At 41.9% G+C, this 20,567-nt stretch overlaps 1 protein-coding gene across 1 annotated transcript in view; it reads left to right on the top strand.

Moving 5' to 3' along the window:
- Positions 1-20,567, top strand: part of SLC16A10 (solute carrier family 16 member 10) — a 110,414-nt gene that overhangs the window by 75,734 nt on the left and 14,113 nt on the right. The gene's annotated exons all lie outside the window — the stretch shown is intronic.

The raw sequence follows: 20,567 nt of genomic DNA, 5'->3' as shown, positions 1-20,567 counted from the left end.
GTTCCAAATAACCAGAGAGAGCAAGGGTTTCATAGGAAATTAGGATTTCAAGTGCTCGGGCACTTTATATTGCTTACCTACATTGCAAAGGCAAATTTCAACCTCTTTATAATAGTAAGCAGTGTCTAAATTTGCCCCTGGCAAAATTTGCTCAAAAGTGCTTATTATTATGTTTCTTCCTTTATTCTTGTTGTTATGACTGAAAATATATTTATAGTTCAACATAGTTGATAAATGATAAACAAAAATGGTACTAGGATAAGCTTTTCTTTTATGTGTACACTGTGTGATTTGGAATTTTTCTACCTTTCAGTCTACTTTTGGACGCTTGTGCAATTTTTCTTTAGTTAAAATTCTGGTGCAATTTGGCAGGGTAGTTCAGAGAATTACTGGGGTCAGGGGGTCAGCTAGTAAATGACATCATCAATCCTTTGTGGATCTAAGACAATTTGAATTCTTAATTCTCCTATTCTCTTTTTGCCAGAGGTTTTAAGGAGGCAGCTGGGATGAACAATGGGGAGACAAGGAGAGGACTAGTTTTTAGGACCCTGAACCATCAGGCATTTTGCAGAGACAGAATTACTAGGTAAAATGACCTGGTATGTCACGCCTATCACATATGAAGTCTGTGGCTACATCTTGACCTGAGTCCATTTTCACTCTTTTAGGAAGACATAGTTAAACCATCTGAAAATAATTTAGAATATATACATATATACACATAGATCCACTGTGGGAAGATCAACCTTACCAGTTACTTCTTCCATAGCTTCCGTAGATAAGAAAACATTTGTCGGGTCCTTTTTAGAGATGAGTAGATTTTTTTTAAAAAATTCTGTCTGTTACTATGATGTGAAAACCCTTAGAGAAATCAATATCTCAGCTTTGCTGCTGCTGCTAAGTCGCTAGTACCTGACATTTACCAAAGGACAAGTGGTAGTTGATTATCTAGTTACTTCTGGTAATTTCTAGTAATGTAATTTGTAAATTAATTTACATATATTATTTCATTTGACCTTCACAGTAAACCTGTGAGGTAGGCAGAATAAATAATATTAGCTCATGATTTACAGGCTGGGAAACAGATCCATCATTAACAAAGATTTTGAGCAGCTTCCTCAGAATCATGGCAGAGCAGGGGCTGGTTCCCTCCTGCTGTGTTTACCTGGAGAACACACCTGGCATGGTCTTCCTCCGGGGCATACCAGCTCCCGTCCTCAGATATACCACTGAATACCTCCATTGTATTGAAGGGGGAGTGAGTGTTCCCTAAGAAGTTTCGTAAATATGTTATTGGTCTTTTTCTTAAAGCAAATGAAATTTCATAATGAGTAATGAGTTAGACAGTGTTATAGTTACTACTGTCATCAGGAGGCTGTAAATCAGATTGTACACAGAACAACAAGGTCTCTGTTAACTCCGATAACAAACCAGGCCTTATTCTGCTCTACCTCCTTCCAGGCATGTTTTCTTACAAAATATGATATTTTTTCATTTGGGATTTTTCTCCCTTTTGAACTCTTATGGCACTAAAGCTGTGGTGGAGAGGAAAGCAGTTACATGCCGGGCAGGTGGTTTAAATCTCATGTTTGATGAGCACGCTGAGTTTGTCACTGTGTTGTATGTAGTTTAAGGTTTGGACTTAGGGATATTTGATACTCAGTCCAGACTTCATGCAGTGGGACACCACCTCCCTCCTTAGAGGGGGGAAAAGGTGTCTGAACTCTTTCCAAGGACTGGTAAGATGGTGTTCAATTCATGTTGAATGCTGAAGGGAAAATGCCTGTAAGGCATAAGAACCTGTGCTTTAGGAGCATAAAATCTACTCTGAGTAGTAATATCGACAGTTACAGCTTATAAAGGAATTTTACAGACATCACCTTATATAATCTCCGCAGCGCAGTACCTGTAGTGTATCATCCTTATTTCATGAATGAGGCACTGAGAGGTGTGGAAACTCATCCAGGGTCACAAGGCACAGCGACTGGTAATTATTAGTGTCCTGCTTTCATGCAAGAGGCAGTATTGCATAGTGAGGAAAACAGATGCTGGTTTTGTTCCTTTATACTTGGGTAACCTTAGGTTACAGACTCTAGCCATCAGTTTCAGCATCTATAAAATAGGGATAAATCCAGTTTTGCAGAATTGTTGTAAGGATGACAAAAAAAAAATGTATGTAAAACATCTCTCTAGTTCTGGTAAAAAAATGAGAGTTACTCAAATTTAACATGATGTGATGGTGAATTGTCTGGTTGTAGTGGGTGAGTCAAAGAAGAAAGATGGTAGCTTCTTGGGAAAGTGGTTAGTAAACGCTTCATAGGGTTGGAATTGGTCCTTAATCATGAGCTTTGCTGTAAAAACTGCATCTTTAATTAGGGAACTAGTTTCCCTAATTTCTCTATCTAGGTCTCCTTTGAAGGATTCAGAAATACAGTGAAGTGCTTTCATGGTTATGTTAAAAATTCTAAGGTCACTTGCTTATTAGACTATATGTGATGATTTGAGAGAAAATATATATGGTTTGTGGCATTCTTACTCGCAGAGCAAGGTTGAAAGTTTTCTTTTAGTAGTTGACTTTTAAAAATGAAGAGTCATATTGCTTCCTAGAAGGGGTCAGATGTTCTCTTTTAAGCCTTCCCAGATGTAATCTCTACTGTGAGGGTATGAATCTTTTTTCTTCTAGTTTTATTGAGATATGATTGTCCTACAGCACGTAATAAGTTTAAGGTATACAGCATAATCATTTGAATTGTATACATCATGAAATGAATATCATAACAAGTCTAGTAAACATCCCATATCTCATAGATAGAAAATTAAAGAAATAGAGTAAGGGTACAAATCTTATATATTAATTTTGATGAGATATAACTTTCCAAATAACCATTCCCATTAGCAGCTGCTTTAGCTTTTCTGAATTGCCCTTTTTTTCCTGAGAGTTGCTTTGTTTTGTTTTCTAGGTTAAGGTGTTTTTTTTTTAACTTTTAATTTTGTATTGGTGTAATTTTGTATTGTATTGATTATCAATTTGTGTTAGTTTTTTATGTGTACAGCAAAGTGGTTCAGTTATACATGTATCCTTTTTCAAATCCTTTCCCCATTTAGATTGTTACATAATATTGAGCAGAGTTCCCTGTGTCATTGTTGGTTATCCATTTTGTCTTAATTTTTATTTGTTTAAACTCTATTTTGTCTTGGAGCATAGCCGATTAACAATGTTACAGTAGTTTCAGGTGAACAGCAAAGGGACTCAGCCATACATATACATGTATCCATTCTCCCCCAAACTCCTCTTCCGTCCAGCCTGCCACATAACATTGAGCAGAATTCCATATTGCTAGTTAGCAGGTCCTTGTCGGTTATCCATTTTAATTATAGCAGTGTGTGCGTGTTAATCCCCAACTCCCTTCCTACCCCTTCCCCGCTGTGTTTCCTCTCTGGTAACTGTAAGTTCATTCTTTAAGTCTGTGAGTCTGTTTTTGTTTTGTAAATAAGTTTATTTGTGTAACTTTTTTTTAGATTCTGTGACAGCATATTTGTCTGTCTTTGTCTGACTGACTTCACTCTTTGTGACATTCTAGGTCCATCCGTGTTGCTGCCAATGGCATTATTTCATTCTTTTTAGTGACTGAGTAATATTCCATCGAATGCAAGTCCCACATCTTCTCTATCCCCTCCTCTGTCGATGGAGGTTGCTTCCATGTCCTGGCTGTTGTAAACAATGCTGCCGAGAACACTGGGGTGCAGGTATCCTTGTGGAGGATGTTTTTCTCTGGTTACATGCCCGGGAGTGGGATTGCTGGGTCATATGGTAGTTCTATTTTAGTTTCTTAAGGAGCCTCCATACTGTTCTCCATGGTGGCTGTACCAATTTACATTCCCACAAACAGTGCCAGAGGGTTCCCTTTTCACACACCCTCTCCAGCATTTATTGCTTTGGCACCCCACTCCAGTACTCTTGCCTGGAAAATCCCATGGATGGAGGAGCCTGGTGGGCTGCAGTCCATGGGGTTGCAAAGAGTCGGACACGACTGAGTGACTTCACTTTCACTTTTTACTTTCATGCATTTGAGAAGGAAATGGCAACCCACTCCAGTGTTCTTGCCTGGAGAATCCCAGGGACGGGGGAGCCTGGTGGGCTGCCGTCTATGGGGTCGCACAGAGTCAGACATGACTGAAGCGACTTAGCAGCAGCAGCAGCAGCAGCAGCTTTTGGATAATGGCCATTCTGACTGGTGTGACGTGACACGGCATTGTAGTCTTGGTTTGCGTTTCTCTAATAATTAATGATGTTGAGCATTTTTCGTGTGCCTCTTGGCCATTTGTATATTAATATTTCTTTGGAGAAATGTCTATTTGGATCCTCTGCCCATTTTTAGATTGGGTTATTTGCTTTTTTAAATTTGAGCTGCATGAGCTGTTTGCATATTTTGGAGATTATCTCTTGTAGGTCACCTGGATTAAGGTTTTATGGCTGCTGCTTCTTCAGTTTTCCTTCACTAGCTTCCAGAAGCATGCTTTCAGTTTTCCTCCTACCTCTCCATCATTCCCCTTATTAATAGTTTCTTCTGGTTCCTTCCTTTTCACCCTGACTCTGAATAGCAAGGGACTTGCCTCTTGATCGTTTCCTGCATTAATGCCAAATGACGATTTCTTCTAATTTCCCGAGTTCAGATATCATGTATGTGCCAGTGGCTCAAAATGTGTATGAATTTAGTCTAAACCCCTTGATTGAATTCTTCACCCAACTTTTATAGCCAACTGCTTCCTTAATATCTCCGCTTGGAGGACTGCTAGATGTTTCAGATTTAACATGAAGAGCCCTGAGGGTTATCTCCTGTCCTCCAAATCTGTTCTGCTCTCAGCCTTCCTTATCTCAGGAAGTGGCAATCCCATCAGACCCCACACCTTGGAGGCATCCTGGGCGCCTCTTTCTTTCACACCATACTCCTGATCCAGACCAGAAATCTTGGTGGTTCTCCTTTCAAGATACATTTAGAATCTGTCCACTTCTCAACATCATCATTACTATACCTCTGACTGGGCCAGCATCACCCCTAGCCTGGATCACTGTAATAGACTCCTATCTGGTCTCCCCACCTCCTTCCTTGCCCTGGTGCAATCTGTGGTATGCAGAAACCACAGGTGTTCTTTCAACATAAGTCTCTCAGAATCTTTTAGTGGCTCCCCATTGCTCTGAGAGTAAAAACTAATGTCCTTCTGGAGGCTCTCAATGTAGGGTAAGGAAATTAGAGAAAGTGAGGTTTGGAGAAAGAACGAAACCTGCACTTTACAAGAACAAATCACCTTTAAAGAGGCGAGGAGGGGGGCAGCAGTCAGATTAGTGAGTTGCTACACTAACCCAAGAAAAGAGTAAGTGTATATAGGCATATATGTGGAAATCTACTGTCTTAAGGGGTCCTGTTCTTCTCCAAGGTTGTTCGGAGTAGTTATGTCCTAAACAGCTGGGGCAAGGAATTCTGGAGATTGGCCAGAGGCTGGGACCGGCTGGGAGCTGGGCGCAATCAGTCTTAATGTCCATTTTTTTCTTTGGGTGAGAGAGTTCTTTGTTTTGTAGAGAATAGTGGGGAGGACCCAGAGGGGAGTTTTAACTCCAGGCTGTTTTGAGCGCCTAACTTTCCTTCACTCAGAGTCCTGGATGGTCTGTCCCCTCCTGTCACTGACCCCATCTGGCCCATCCCCCTCACACACTCTGCTGGCTTTCCTGTTCGCCTTTTAATGAGGCTTGCCCTGACCCCCTGGCTAAAGCTCCCTTCATCCATTTCCCCTCCACACACTCCCAAACTCCCCCGCCGTGCTGCTTCTTTGTCATGCCCTCTAATGTGTTACGAAACTTAATTGTGATGGTGATTGTTTGTTCTCTGTGTGTATACCTCTGCTAGAATGTAAATGTCGAGGCCAACCAAGGGTCCTTCTCGGTCTTATTCAATGAATGAGCCCAAGCACCTAGCACAGTGCCCAACTCAGCAGTGGGTGCTCAAATATTTGTTGAATGACTAAATATCTTATGGATTAATCAAAAGTGACACTATATAAGCACTGTTCATCTTCTCTTCATTTCGATCTTTAAAATTCTCTACTATGATACTAAAATGATGTTTCACATGTTATGCCTATAGGACATGATGGTATTCATATCCACTCCACAGTTAATCAATAAGCTCAAACTCAGCAGACCTCAGACTTAAGTACCACTAATGCCATCTGTTGATGGAGAGAAGAGTTGATGCATTTTGCTTTTGATCTATAGCTCTATATACATGTTGAAATTGAAAATTTATGAATGGAAGAACTTTGTGTGTCTCTGTCCCTGTTGTGAGTGTGTGGAAGGATGGAATGGCTGTGCCCATTAACAAGGAAAGCTAGACAGTTGGTGTGTGCTCTCCTGCATAGCAGCTGAAAATCTTGCCGAGCCTTGGGTGGTGTGAGTGAGAACAGAATGGGGATACAGGCCCAGAGCACTGGCCACAGGGCCACCTCAGTCAGATGCCAATAAGTGCCTGTGAATGGCAGCAGCGATGCACCTCTTCTCAGCGGCATAGAACGTCCCATGCTCAGTATGGGAATGGTGACCTGGTTGTTATTGCTTTTACGTCTCTCCACCACTACTCGCCTTGAAAAGCATCACTTGTGTTCTTTGAGTCCAGAACATACGGCAGTGAAGTTTTAGGTTTTAAGCTTTGACCCACATAGTTCTGTATCAGAGAGATGACTGACTCATGTGTTGAAATTTGTGTTTATTAGCTCATTTTCAAAAAACTCCATAAGATGTGTCAGTTTTGTGGCAGATAGTAACTGTCCTCAAAAGAAACTCTGATCTGGTATGAACATCCCACTTATCTGAGACCATTATTAAAGGCACCATTATTTGCCTGTTGACAGGGCAATTCAGTGGATACCAAGTCCAATTGTAATTGGGAACAACCAAGTTGTGTTTTTAAATTAGAAATGAAATCTGTAGGCAAACAAGCCAATCCATGGGGCATGTAAAACCTCAGGAGAGATTTTATGGCTTTGATTAACGCCAGGTGCCCCATGGCTCAGTGCTGGAATGTACCTGTTAGACTTCACTGTCCAGGTTACCACTGGCCACGTTGTAGTCACAGCAGGAATATCACCGCAGGGTAGAGCTCAGGGTGCTGAGCCGTGTAAATAGGAATAGCAGACCTGCTCTTGTCTCCGTGTGGCTTCCTCAAACAGAGATTCAGGTGACATTTGTCAAGAATCTGTCATGTGCCGAGCATCTCCACAGAATCTCACACAACCATCACAAGGGTGAGGGTAACAAATCTCATAAATAATTATATACTTGGAGCCAAGGAAGCCACTTCGCTAAATAAGCTATGCTTAGTCAGGGTCACGCACTGAGTTTGCTCAGAGCTGGGACTTGAACATGGGTCTCAGACTCTGAGTCTTGTGTTCTTTTTGTAGAGTTTTGTTCCCTCTTTGGATCACCTGAGCGGTGGAGTGCTGCCTACCCTCAGCCGCACTGGGCCGGGACCAGGATTTTCTTTGGCTTGCATGTTTCCCCTCTGTTCTATCAGAACTAAGCACAGAAGCAGGGCTGGACCATCCAGGCACTCAGAGCATGCCGCATAGCCGTGGAGAGGACTCCGAGCAAATGGGCTGATGTGAATGACAGGGTGTCATGTAACTGTTCAGCCCCTGTGTCTCCTCTTTTGGTCTCTAGGACATTGTGAATATGAGAAAATCAATTGCTTTTCTGTGACAAGCGGAACATGAAATATGCATAGCTTTTTGTTCAGTTTGATTTTATACAATAAACATTAAGCATAGCCGAAGAAAAAATGGACAAATGTACAAATTTATAGTAAAATGTACAAATGTATTTGACTGATAAGAGAGTACTATTATAGGAAAATGCGAAGAAACAAACTGCTTGAATTTTAGAGTTACATAGAAACTCTGAAGACCCTGATAGGTCTTTAAGTATCCTCTGTGTGTGTGTGTGTGTGTGTGCTAAGTCACTTCAGTCTTGTCCAACTCTTTGTGACCCTATGGACTGTAGCACACCAGGCTCCTCCGTCCATGGGATTCTCCAGGCAAGAATGCTGGAGTGGGTTGCCCTCCTCCAGGGGATCTTCCCAACCCAGGGACCAAACCTGCGTCTCTTATGTCTCCTGCATTGGCAGGCGGGTGTTTTTTTCTACTCGTGCTGCTTGGGAAGCCCTGTGAAGTGTCCTGAGACACTGAAGTGTCCTGAGAAGGCCCAAAAAGCACTGGAGAAACTGTTCCTTCTCTTGTCCCCTCCCCATATCTATAGTAATTTTTTCTTTTTTTTTAAATTGAAGTGTAGTTGATTTACAATATTATATTAGTTTCAGTTATATAACATAGTGATTCAATATTTGTATAGATTTTAAAATACATTTATTATAAATCTATATAAATTTATTTATAAATCTATAATAACATTTATTGTAAGATATTTAAAGTTATTATAAGAGACTGGCTTTAGTCCCCACGCTGTACAGTATGTCCTTGCAGCTTGCTCAAGTGTAATAGTGTGTACCTCTTCATATCCTATTCCCTGTTTTGCCCCTCGCCCCTTTCCTCTCCCCAGTGATAGCCACTAGTTTATCCTCTGTATCTGTTTTCCTGTCTTGTTAATATGTAAATTTCACCAGGTCTTTTGTGTTTAATTGTCTCATGTTTTATTTTTTAAAATATAATATTCTGTGGAATAATCTCAAATTTTAACTGTAATAAGGATATTTGCTTTATCCTTCAACTCGTCAGATTAATATCAAAATTTTTTCAAGTTTGAGGACCCTGAATTTAGCTGATAAGGGGTCCTATCCTGATTTTTCTGTCAACTAGAAAATAAATTGTTATGATAGAGAATTAACACAATAGAAATCTTAATTTGAAGACTCTTAAAGGTATGAGGGTAAACCTGGACATTGCCTTTCACCCTGCATTTACCAGGTGGCTCTGGTGGGTGGAGAGATTGTCTGATCAATTGAGAGTACCTTCTGCTAGTTTAACCTTCTCTCTAGGTTCTGGGACATCTCCTTGGAAAAGCTCTCACAGACACTAACTCCAGTGATTACAGAATATCAGGGTAGAAGGTAACTTACGTATTCATGATGTAGGGAAGTGTCTTTAGATCCAAAGAAAGTTTGAGGGGTGCACGTCTCTTATGTATCTGTCCCTTTTCCCCTTTGCTTTCCCTGCTTTCCAGCCCCATTATCTGTATCTAGTTTTTTCACTCCTCTACCTTTCGGCAACTCACTTATCATCAGAAAATTTACATTCCCTCATAACAAATTGGAGAAAAGCTCATTTAACGGTAGCTAGTTTGGAGGCAGAATTGCAGACATGGACAACTGATGTGCAGTTACGTAATCCAGCTGTGTCTGCATTCATGTCAAGTTGAGCTGATTTATTCTCAGAGTAACAGGGCCAGAACAACTGCAGCATTCAATCTTCAGAGCATGGTTTAGCATCTGGTATGCCCAGTCATCATAGCCACATGAGGGTTTATTTTAAACTCTTAAGTTTCTTTTAAACGTAGTATTTTTATTTCCCACACTTGTACTAATATTTACTTTCTAAGACTGTCCCAGAAGTATTATCTCTTGCTGGAGCCTCAGAGCCACCCTACGAGATGGGCAGGATCAGATTCCATTTAGCAGGAGAGGAACTGGACTTGGGGTTGTTAAGACAACTTGCTCAGGGTTGTAAGGCTGGTCGCCTGGTGCAGCTGAGGCTTGAGCCTGGTCTTCTTAAATGTGTGGCTTTGAAGTAAAATATAAATATTTAAATGCCTTTTAAAAAAAGTATGACAATAAATTAGGAGTCGAACGGAGTGTACAGGTCATTTAATGGTATTAAAAAAAAAAAACTGGTAAAGTAGTTAAGACACAGAAAGGTTAAGTTGCTTGCCAGAAGTCACATAGTTATAAAAATGGTAGAACCTGGCACCCATAGCATGCAAGAATATCCATGGAAAATGAATGGAAGCTTATCCTAGCCTGAAATGTGTATGTAGTGGAAACTGAATCTTTGGAGGAATGAAGCTGGCTTATCCAACACAACCCTCATCAGTTTATGGGGTTCATTTCCCAATCTGGAGGTCACTTCACCATCTTGACACAGTCCAGGTCTTCAAAGTTGCCAGCAGCGATTGTACTGGTTTTGTCATCTTTCTTTCATGGATATATTTAGAGCTCTAAGTTATAGTTATTGTGTGGCTGAGCCCGGAGAATGCAGATTTCATAGCCGAATTCATCTAAACCAAAGGTTACTGTATATGGGGCCAGGTCTGGGCAGCTGAGCTGACCTCACCTGCTTTGTGTATCTGTTTCTTGTAAGGTTCTGACAGGAGAAAGGCCTGGAGGCCCATTACATGTCCTCAGCCCTGGGATGGTGATTGCAGAGTTTTGGAAACATTTAAAAAATGACTTCCAATGGGATTATATAATCTGAAGAGTTGCCCTATCTCAGTCTTCTGGCACTATAACCAGATAAAAGAGGCAGAGTTGACATTTTAATTTTGTTTTTAGCCTGGATGCTAAACAATAAAGTCTAAATACTAGGGGTTAAATTTCATTTTTCCTTCCCTTCCTCCCTTCTTTTTGTTCTTGATTTTGGATTTTTATTCTGATTATCTTTATTGTTACTTTGACATTTATTAGCTATGCAGAATGTTTTGGTACTTTGCAGAATAAAAAATAATCAAGACTTTTCACCAAGATTTTCTAATTTAAGTAATTTTGGTTTTTTCATTTAAAAGCATGCTTATAAAATTTCCTTGACAACAAGAGTATTTCTTTGTATAGTGTATTGTTTTAAATATCAGAATTAACCATTAAGATTCACTGTGTGCTGATCACACACACACACACACACACACACACACACACACACCCGCTAAATTTTTTCTCTATTATGTGGTCTGGAAATGTTTTGTTGTTCATTTATTTCCATTTCATTTCATTCATTCATTCCCATCCCAGTGGACTTTCCCAAAGAATATGAAGGAATTCACTTCACAGATATATTTTCTGATTCAACTCTCACAGCAGCCTTTTATGAGGAAAGCAGCATTGATACTGGTCTCTCCTACTAATAGATGGGAACCTGGACCAAAAGAGAGGTTTTCTTTTGCTCAGAGTTTCACAGTAAGGGGCAGGGGTGTTACTAGGATCGAGCTGGGTGAGTTATTCCTTCCTGTCTCTGCTGTATTTTCTCGCATGTGTGTGACCTCCCTCTCAGGAATTGCGACTCGGTTGTGCAGATTCAGATTGAGCAGATTCAAGTGCATACCTGATACTCACCGGGCACCTGCGGGTGCCTTTAGATGTGGGATTGCAGTGCTGAGAAAGGATGTAGTCTCTACTCTCAGGGAGCTCAATAAACAGTAACCTTGTGAATAAACAAGGTAGTTTCGAAATAGTGGTATTTTCTTTGAAGGCAGTAAAATGAGGTGGAAGGTGATGGTGGGACGTAACCTCAGTTTGTAAAGTCGGTGACGACCTCTTTGAGGAGGTGCTAGTAGGCGCATTCTCTGGGTGAAGGGCAGCAGTAGGTATTCAGAAGACAGAAAAATGAGATGGCTTCCTGCTGCCCATAGAAGCCTGTGGCTTGGAAATTCTCTAGTTTCTGTCTTTAAGGCCGGCCAACAGTCAATGAATTTTTTCATTCAGCTTATTTTTATCTGATGTATTATATTAAAATCTGCATGTTAGAAATGAAAAATTCTTGCACAGGACCCAAGCATTGCTTTTTCTGCAGATACTTCATTCACTACTTACATCTTCTAACTGCAGTCCCTCAGTTCCCCTGCGGTTATTACATGAGTGAGTAGATACCCTCTCACCATCACTTTATCACCACTTTTTTTCAGATTTTTTTCAGTGGTGTCTGTGCTTTTCTAACCTTGCATTTATTTCCCTGCAGATCTCACCATCTGCTGCAATTTGACTACTCAGGTTAGTGAAAATTTGCCCGTTTACCAGTTTTGTGCCTTAGGCAGTATTCACCAGCATTCTCCTACTTGAGATGAATAAGGATCCTTACTTCTCTGGCCACTTGTGACTCATTAATGGTGAAGTTCCATATCTATAGAACAGTTTCATCCAAAAAAAGCTAGCTGGGTTTTTGAGTATTTTTTTTCTTCTGAATTGTAGTACACTAGTATAGGATCCGGAGAAGGTCGTGGCACCCCACTCCAGTACTCTTGCCTGGAAAATCCCATGGACAGAGGAGCCTGGTGGGGCAGTCCATGGGGTCGCTAAGAGTCGGACACACTGAGCAACTTCACTTTCACTTTTCACTTTCACTTTTCACTTTCATGCATTGCAGAAGGAAATGGCAACCCACTCCAGTGTTCTTGCCTGGAGAATCCCAGGGACAGGGGAGCCTGGTGGGCTGCTGTCTGTGGGGGTGCACAGAGTCGGACATGACTGAAGCGACTTAGCAGCAGCAGCAGCAGTATAGGAACATGACAGGAAGACAATACATAATTAATATATAAGAAATCTAGAAAACGAATCATTTACAGATAAATGAAAACAGAGCTGCTGCTTTTAGTAAGGTAGAGTAAGCTTGTCATGTCTTCCAAATTATATTTCTGTTCAGTTCAGTCGCTCAGTCGTGTCCGACTCTTTGTGACCCCATGAATCGCAGCATGCCAGGCCTCCCTGTCCATCACCAACTCCCGGAGTTCTTAATTAGCCAAAAATAATATGTACTTACAAACAATAATATGTATTTACAAATAATTCAACATTAGTTTTTAGAAGTGATGGATGGTTTATTCAGGCATGAAAATTATCCCTAGAATGTGGACCCCATACTGCTGAAAGATTTAAGATTTGTGGTGGAGAAAGAAATTCTCAAACATTTAAGAGTATCTGATTTTACGTTAAGTTGGAACGCAGCAGTAGTGTGTTTTGGTTAGGCCCTTGTACTGTGTGATGTGTTCAGTGTAAGTATGGGAAAGGCTGGTGAAGACTGTGCATTTATCTAGAACATACACTGGGGTGTTTTGTGTGGGGAGGGTCCTAACACCTCGTGAAATGATAAAGAAGAACCAGGTAAGGCAGGCGGGACAAGGGTAGGGACAGAGCCTCCTCTTCACTGCTGAATCCCAGCCCCCAGCACGCCAATAGTTTTGACCAGTTTGAGGCTGAGCTTATAGGTTGGTTGACTTGCTGGAGTATGACGTCTAGTGCTAACTTCCCTACTCCTGACAGTTTTTCCATTCTAATTGTGCTTTGTGTTCTTCAGCTCTTGTGGAGAGGAGTTGATTGGTTTTGAGACTTTCTCTGATCACACGTGTAATTAGTGACAAGGTGTCATTTAAACCTTAAATAATAGAAATAAAAGTATGTTCATCTAGACTAGTGTCGATGTGGAGTAATTTAAAGATATGGAAATGGGTGGCTAGAGGTACATAGTCAGTATATAGTTGGCCCTGCTAAGGTGGAATACCCTCTCTCATACCTTGTACCGTGTGCTTCCAGGAGAATGGGATGTCTGAGTGGACCTCCACCACACAGACTAGCAGATTCTGCCGCAGCCTCGTGACCCCTGCACACATCTGTAGAATGTAGAGTGCTCCCATGTGTTGATTATTTAATTTATGAAGCGTTGTTAAAACCTCAGCATAAATCGGGTATCCCTGGGTTTGCTCCTGTGAACACGCAGCTTCCTTTTACGTGTCTGACTCCTCGGGAGCTGTCCTAGGGACTTCTCACAGTTCCCTGCTGGTGTCTCCTGGCTCCTGGTCTCGAGCTTTCGGGGCCGCCCTGAGTCCTGGAGTCGGGGTGCCCAGTCCTGGGGTCCCTGTCCCGCATCTTCCTCGTGAGGTGCTTTCTAGGTTCAGGGTCACGTTCGCCTTCACAGCTGCCCTGTCACACATCTAGAGTAGTGTGTCAGACCTGGTGCCTCCTTTTCTCTCCTGAAACCAAATTCCTAGGTCATAAAACCTACCTGTACACACAATTAAAAAAAAATCATTAATGCCCCACTTGTAACATAAAAAGAAATAAAAAGTGATTTTTGGATGAAATAATACGTATTTTAAAAGGTAATGTTTGGGATATATGTGACGACACAGAGGAACCTTGAAGGCATTATGCCAAATGGAATAAAGCAGATACAAAGTGTGTGATCTCACTCAGATGAAGCACCTAGGGGAGTCAAACTCAGAGAGATGGAAGTACAGTGAGGGCTCCCAGGGACTCTGAGAAGGGGGAAGAGGGGAGAGATTATTTAATGGGTTTGCAGTTTCAGTTTGAGAAAGTGAAGAAGTTCTGGAGATGGATGGTGGTGATAGTTACATAAGAACGTGACTGTACTTAATGCCACTGCTGTATACACTTAAAAATGGCTTAAATGGTAAATGTTATGTGATAAAAAAATTTGTTAAACTAAAAAAATTGATTGGAAAAAAGGCAGTGTTTGGGCACAACTATATCAGATAAAAATAGCCTCCACAGATTTCCAGAACATCCCTCCAAGGGAGTGAAGCAGTGTGCAGTGTCGACCTGAAACCAAGGAAGTGATGTCCAAGATCCTAGACTCTATAAGGAACAGAGCTCACCATTTCAAAGACTTTTTTATCTACTCTGCCTAGGCCTTCCAACTGTACAGAGACTGAGAGTCATGCCAGCTGCCTTAATCCAGACCAGTGAGGCTTTCTACTTTCTTATCTATCCTACAGAGGTGTGGTCCTTTTCTTCCTGAACGTTTTAAAATCACAAGACAGGACGGAACATGGCTAAAATAATGTTAGTCAGCACCACTTCTCCCCGACTCTGAAGCAGTCTTATTCTTTAAAGAGGGGATACACAATTGGGATAGACAGTTTCAGGAGTATGTGAAGGTGACAGCAGTGGAAGGGAGACTGACCTGAGCTTAACCCTATTTTTCTTTTTCTTTTTTGGCCTTCCCACGAGGCATATATAGGGTCTTAATTCCCTGGCCAGGGGTCAGACTGATGCGCACTGCAGTGCAAGTATGGAGTCCTAACCATTGGGCTGCCAAAGAATTCCCTAATCCCAACGATTTTTGATCTTTATTCAGATAACTTTTTAAAAATGTGATGTGATCCTAGGGAGAGAATTTAAGAGATAACTCTTAGAAAAAAGACAAGCTCTATGGTGTGCCTTAGAAAGACTGAAGGAGAAAGGAGGCCAGAAGCCTTTCGGTAAAAGGGTTCTCTAGCCAGCATCACTAGCCTTAAAGAATCCTCGTGAGGAGAGGTTAGAAGAAGGTAGAATTTCCATGGAAGGATCAGTCTTTTATCACTTTAAAAGTAAGGGCAAAATCAAGAAGCTATGTAAGAACTAATAATGCTCCAGGGTCATTATCAAATTACCCAGAATCCTAGTGATTTAAATACTTTCTGAAGTTATCCCTTCCTATTTTAAGACGAAGTCTATCTTAAACTTCAGAAATTCAGCCTTAATTGAATTAGCCTTTTGCTGGGTGCATTTGTTTATTTTGGACGATTTTTCTAAATTCATGCAGTTCAGCTGTTGACTAGAAACTCCATAACCCACACCTGTCTATCTGCATGTACATTCAGCTGATGGGTGATTTTATCACCAGATGAATCCAGGAGTAAGTTTAGAAGAGCATGTATCACCTCCTCCCTTTAAAAAAAAAAACAAATGAAAACATGGAAACTCAATGATTCCTCAGAAAAGCATTAACCACAACCAGGGGTCTGCATCTGTGGAGACCTTGCTACTGCTTTGTACCTTCAAAGTGCTGTCCTGAAGCATTAGGCAGCCATGCAGGCATGCTAGGGACCCCAGCGGAGCCTTCCCGAGCCATCCCGGCCAGAGTAGAGGCAGTCTACGTCCTTCAGAGATGGGCCAGGTCTTAACAGTTCACAGTCCACTGTGTTCATCCAACCTAGCCAGGAACCAGGGGTCTGAGGGAGTGGTGACCTTGGTGTGCCAAGAATGAGCCTCCAAGAAAGCTGTTCAGAATCATATTTGGATTTGGGTGGAATGAATAAACATTAAATCAACAGATTAAACATCTTTCATAGTTCAAGAAGGACAAGAATAATTTTTGATAATTTGAGAACTATCTGGCATGGATATTATTGTCAGGGTCACTAATAACTTCAAGTTATGTAAAAACCCTAGTGATTTATTTTTTAAGATTAAGTTCATTTTGACTTCTATAATTTAGGGTTATTTGAAAGAAAGTGAAGTCGCTCAGTCGTGTCCGACTCTTTGCTACCCCATGGAGTATAGCCCACCAGGCTCCTCTGCCCATGGGATTTTCCAGGCAAGAATACTGGAGTGGGTTGCCATTTCCTTCAGCCAGGGGATCTTCCCAACCCAGGGATCGAACCCAGCTCTCCTGCATTGCAGGCGGATGCTTTAACCTCTGAGCTACCAGGGAAGCATCTAAATCCAGATTGGTTTTGACAGATAATTCCTCTGAAACATTTTGCCAAATCTCATCTAAACAATACTGTGTCAAGGATGAACTTTGTTTAAATCAAAGGAAAATTATTTTTGGAAAAAACAAACAGAGAAAAATTATCAGGTCTTAAGAATTTTTAGAGTTAGAAAATGTTTTCCAAATCAGGGGTTTCCAAGCCATCAGCTCCCTTCCTTCCTTTAGAACTCGTCTTTTTCTCCCCCTTGGTGGCTGTTAAATAAGTTCCTGGAAACTCTACCCTTTCTCAGTCTTGACTTTTATGTGTCTTAGTAGTGCCGTGTGTGATTACCGGCACCATGGAAACCCATCTCAATGAAATGGAAAGACTGGCCGTTTAAAAAAACAAACAGAGCCAGCTGCCCATGCCTCCTAGAGTGCTGGCAGGCCAAAGGTCTGCCCTCCGCTGGGTTAGCTGCTGGGGAGGCAGGCAGTACCCATGCCACGCTTTAATCGCAACAGGAACCTTATTAGAGACAGTGGGCTGCCTAAGATATTAGTCCTTAAAAATGTTGGCAGGCAAGGAGATTCTGTGTTTTCACTTCAAGTACATCTTAGAGCTGTTTTACTTCAAAGCACAGTTGATCAGATTTAACATGTTAAAATGATATTTTGAGGCTGTCCTAATCAGCACTTGTCTTAATGGTTGTAAAGTCCTATTTCAATATTAAATGATGTAAAGGGATTAATTTTATGTACCCAAATCTGTAGGCTTAGTTTTCTGCTATCTATAGTCACCTCACTGGACTTGCTGGTGTACTGTACTCATGTAAAACTTTCTCAGGGAATGCCCTGCAGTGCTGACTTACTTTCTTAGCAAAAACAAAGATGGAGAAAACACAATTATTGTAAAAAAGAAAGAAAAAAACAAACCAAACCCTCAGTCCATTCAGATTTCTGTTCGTCGTTCTTTGAAGTCAAAGGGTAGTATGAAGTTTTGATTTGCAACAAAATCTGAGATTATCCATTAACTACTCTAGCAGCCTTCTACTGCCTTTCAGATGTACATGCAATTTTTAAAGGGACCAGGCTTTTTCTTCGTGTTTGCCTTTAAAAAAAAGTATATATTTAAGTAGAATACACTTAAATACTCCATCTTAAAGAGTTATGGAGTAGCTTTTCGGGTGTTGAAAGGATGTGTTCTTAGAAATTAAATTGCATGCAAGGAAGAAGCAACAAGCTGAACCTGCTAACCTCAGGTTAGAAGAGATTAGCTTGCTCAGGAAGAGCAAGAGGACAGAAGTGCTCGGAACTCAGAATCCCTGTGGGGAAGGAGGAAGCTGGGGAAATTCTGAGTTCCACAGCCCCTGAAAATACGGTGCAGCATTTATTATCCCGTTTTCGAAGGTACCGTGTAAATGTAAACGACACAGGTCCCTTGTCCCCACCAGAAGGAGTGCAGCAGGACTGCCTGTTGTCTGCCTCCTCCTCGGCTTGACGGTGTGGATCTGACGAGGGCAGAGGATCGGGGATTGAGATGCCCACAGACAAGGACAGGTAATGACTGCTGCCTGGAATCTGTTCTCTCCCAAAGGGCATAGTAACTGCAACAACAGTGGGTGATAAACAGGGTTTTGTTTTTCCCCTCCGTTCTGCAGAGGCGGTGGTTCCATTAGCGCCATAGCCTGCAGTCCTCTCCTGGGCCTGCTTTTACCCTGCTTTCCTGGCCTTCCTGAAACACTGCCTTTGTTAGCACTTGCTACTTGAGTCAGTCAGCTGTTACTACAAGTCTGCTGTCAGAAATGAAGTTGTTTTTGTTTTACGTCTTCAGTAGTTTTCCTCCTTTAACTGCTATCCCCTAATGATACATAATTTAACTTATATGTACCAAAGTTTTATCTTTTTGTAATAAATTATGTAAAAGATATTAAATGAAGACCACCCATCCCCTTAAAATGGTGCTGGTGGAGGGGAGGACAGTGAGCCTAATAACTATTTATCACATGGCCAGATAACACGCAATCTTAGAAAGCAGTACTGTAGGTGATTATTGGACTTTTCCTTTTTTTCCCCACACTGCCAGCCTTGTGGGATCTTACTAATAGTTCCCCAACCACATATCTAACGCAGGCGCTCAGCACCAAGTCCTAACCACTGGACTGCCAGGGAATTCCCTAGTTATTGCATCTTTTGGACCGGTGAGCTCCTTGTTTTGCTGCCGCGTAGCGTCCCTGGATTTCAGGGGCTTCCGTAGATAAAGTGAGTTGAGGTTCCCTTCTGTTGGGCCATCTTCTGTCGTGAAACAATTCGTCAAGGAGAAGCTTGAGTTTCTAGTGCACTGCGTCAGCTGTGTTGGAGCTGGTTTCACACGATGGCTGCCTGCTGAGCTTCCTGCACAGTTGACTCTCTGAGCCAGAAGACTCACCCTGGCTTCTCAGTGATGTCCCAGTGTCTGTAACTGTGGCTTCTCTGTCGGGAAGAGGTGAGAGGGGAGAAGCCAGGCTGAGGCCAACGCCGTGTGAGGGTCACTTTCTTAGGCACTGGCTCTGGGCTCTAGCGAGTGGGGAGGAACTTTTCCTTTCACTTGGCCGATCAGAATAGTGTCCTCCATGGAGAGAGGCTGAATTGCCCTGTACTTGAAGTGGGGATGGATAGGAGGGAAGGGGGTAAGCCGTGAGCTCGCGTGTCTTGTTCCCTTCTTTCACCCGTGGATAAGGAGTGAGAAGGTAGGATGGGATTTAAGTTCTTGGTTATCTTTGGATAACAAAACAAAAAGAAGGTTTCACCCAGTCCAGAAATGGCTTCTGTGACTGATGAAGTTCGGTTGTTGCTGGAATGATGGAAAATGTTGCAAGAGCAGGCAGCACCCAGGCTCTGGTCATCCCTGAGAGGTGCGCAGCCCTGGAGTAAACATGTCAGAATAGAAACAGAAGACGAGTCCCTGCCCTAAAGGCACTTCCACATTTGGATAAAGTTGGTCTTAAAACCACTGTTCTAAAAATGATGTTATCCCCTGTTGAAGTGAAGTGTTAGTCACTCAGTTGTGTCCGACTCTTTGGGACCCCATGGACTATAGCCTGCCAGGCTTCTCTGTCCATGAAATTCTCCAGGCAGGAATACTGGAGTGGGTTGTCACGCCCTCCTCCAGGGGATCTTTCTGACCCAGGGATCAAACCCAGGTCTCTAGCATTGCAGGCGGAAGCCACTGGCGAAGCGCATCCCTGTGTAGGTAATGGCTTCTAATAAGAGCTTCGTATTGGTTTAAATAAGTTAGGTTAAATATGGGAACATCTGGTCAACATTTTCATGTCCCTACCCATGTGACTTTCATTGGAAATACCAGTTTTGCCAGTTCTTGTGCCTTCTGCTAAACTCAACTGTGTGCCAGTCTCCAGAGGATGAAGAATGGGTGGGGATTCCGGGAATAGTTGCAGCAGTAGTGGGGGGCCCAGGCTGGTAGAATACACCAGCTCTCCCGCGGGCTATTTCCTCAATGAGGAAGGATCTGTCGGACCAGTAGATGCCGCCTCCCCACATGCTGTTCTCCAGCTCCCTACTTCCTGCCCAAACAAAACCAAAAGACAAAATAAACCACAGCTTAACTTTGAAAATTTTGGCTGAGGGTAGGAAAGGAGGTATTAGAAGCTGAAGTTCTTGCTTTATTTCAAGAACAATAACAAAATTCAATGAAATAAGGCCCGTTATAGCTGAAGAAGTAAGTTTCCACTTAAGCATAATTTGAATTTACCAAATTTACCATTATTTCGCGAGACCCCCCAGACATTTATCCTCATTATTCCTTTTAAGGATTACAAAGTGAGAGCAGGGGGAAGAAAAATAAACCACTAATAAAGGATGATAGTTTGGCAGGCATGTGTTCCTAGTTTCATCAGAATGACTGGCATATTCAGTCTGGCTTGAATACTATAGAGTGTCTCTGAGAGCCTTTGAGTGATTCCTAAAGTGGATTAATACATGAGATTCTGAATTCAGATTCCAAATAAAGCTGATGAATTCCCGTAATTATATCTCATCTGCCTCAGATCAGGTTATTCATTTTTTTCAGAACTGAGCTGGAATCCATCTCTGATAAGGACCTGGAGGAATTTGCCAGTTTGAAGTCACTTTTATCAACAGCTGTTTTATCTTTGTGTCCACAAGGGAATTTCTTA

The sequence above is a fragment of the Capricornis sumatraensis genome, chromosome 13, assembly GCF_032405125.1.
Source record: "Capricornis sumatraensis isolate serow.1 chromosome 13, serow.2, whole genome shotgun sequence".
Taxonomy (NCBI): Eukaryota; Metazoa; Chordata; class Mammalia; order Artiodactyla; family Bovidae; genus Capricornis; species Capricornis sumatraensis.
The sequence above is the reverse complement of the archived record's forward strand: the minus strand, read 5'-3'. Positions and strand labels throughout refer to the sequence as shown.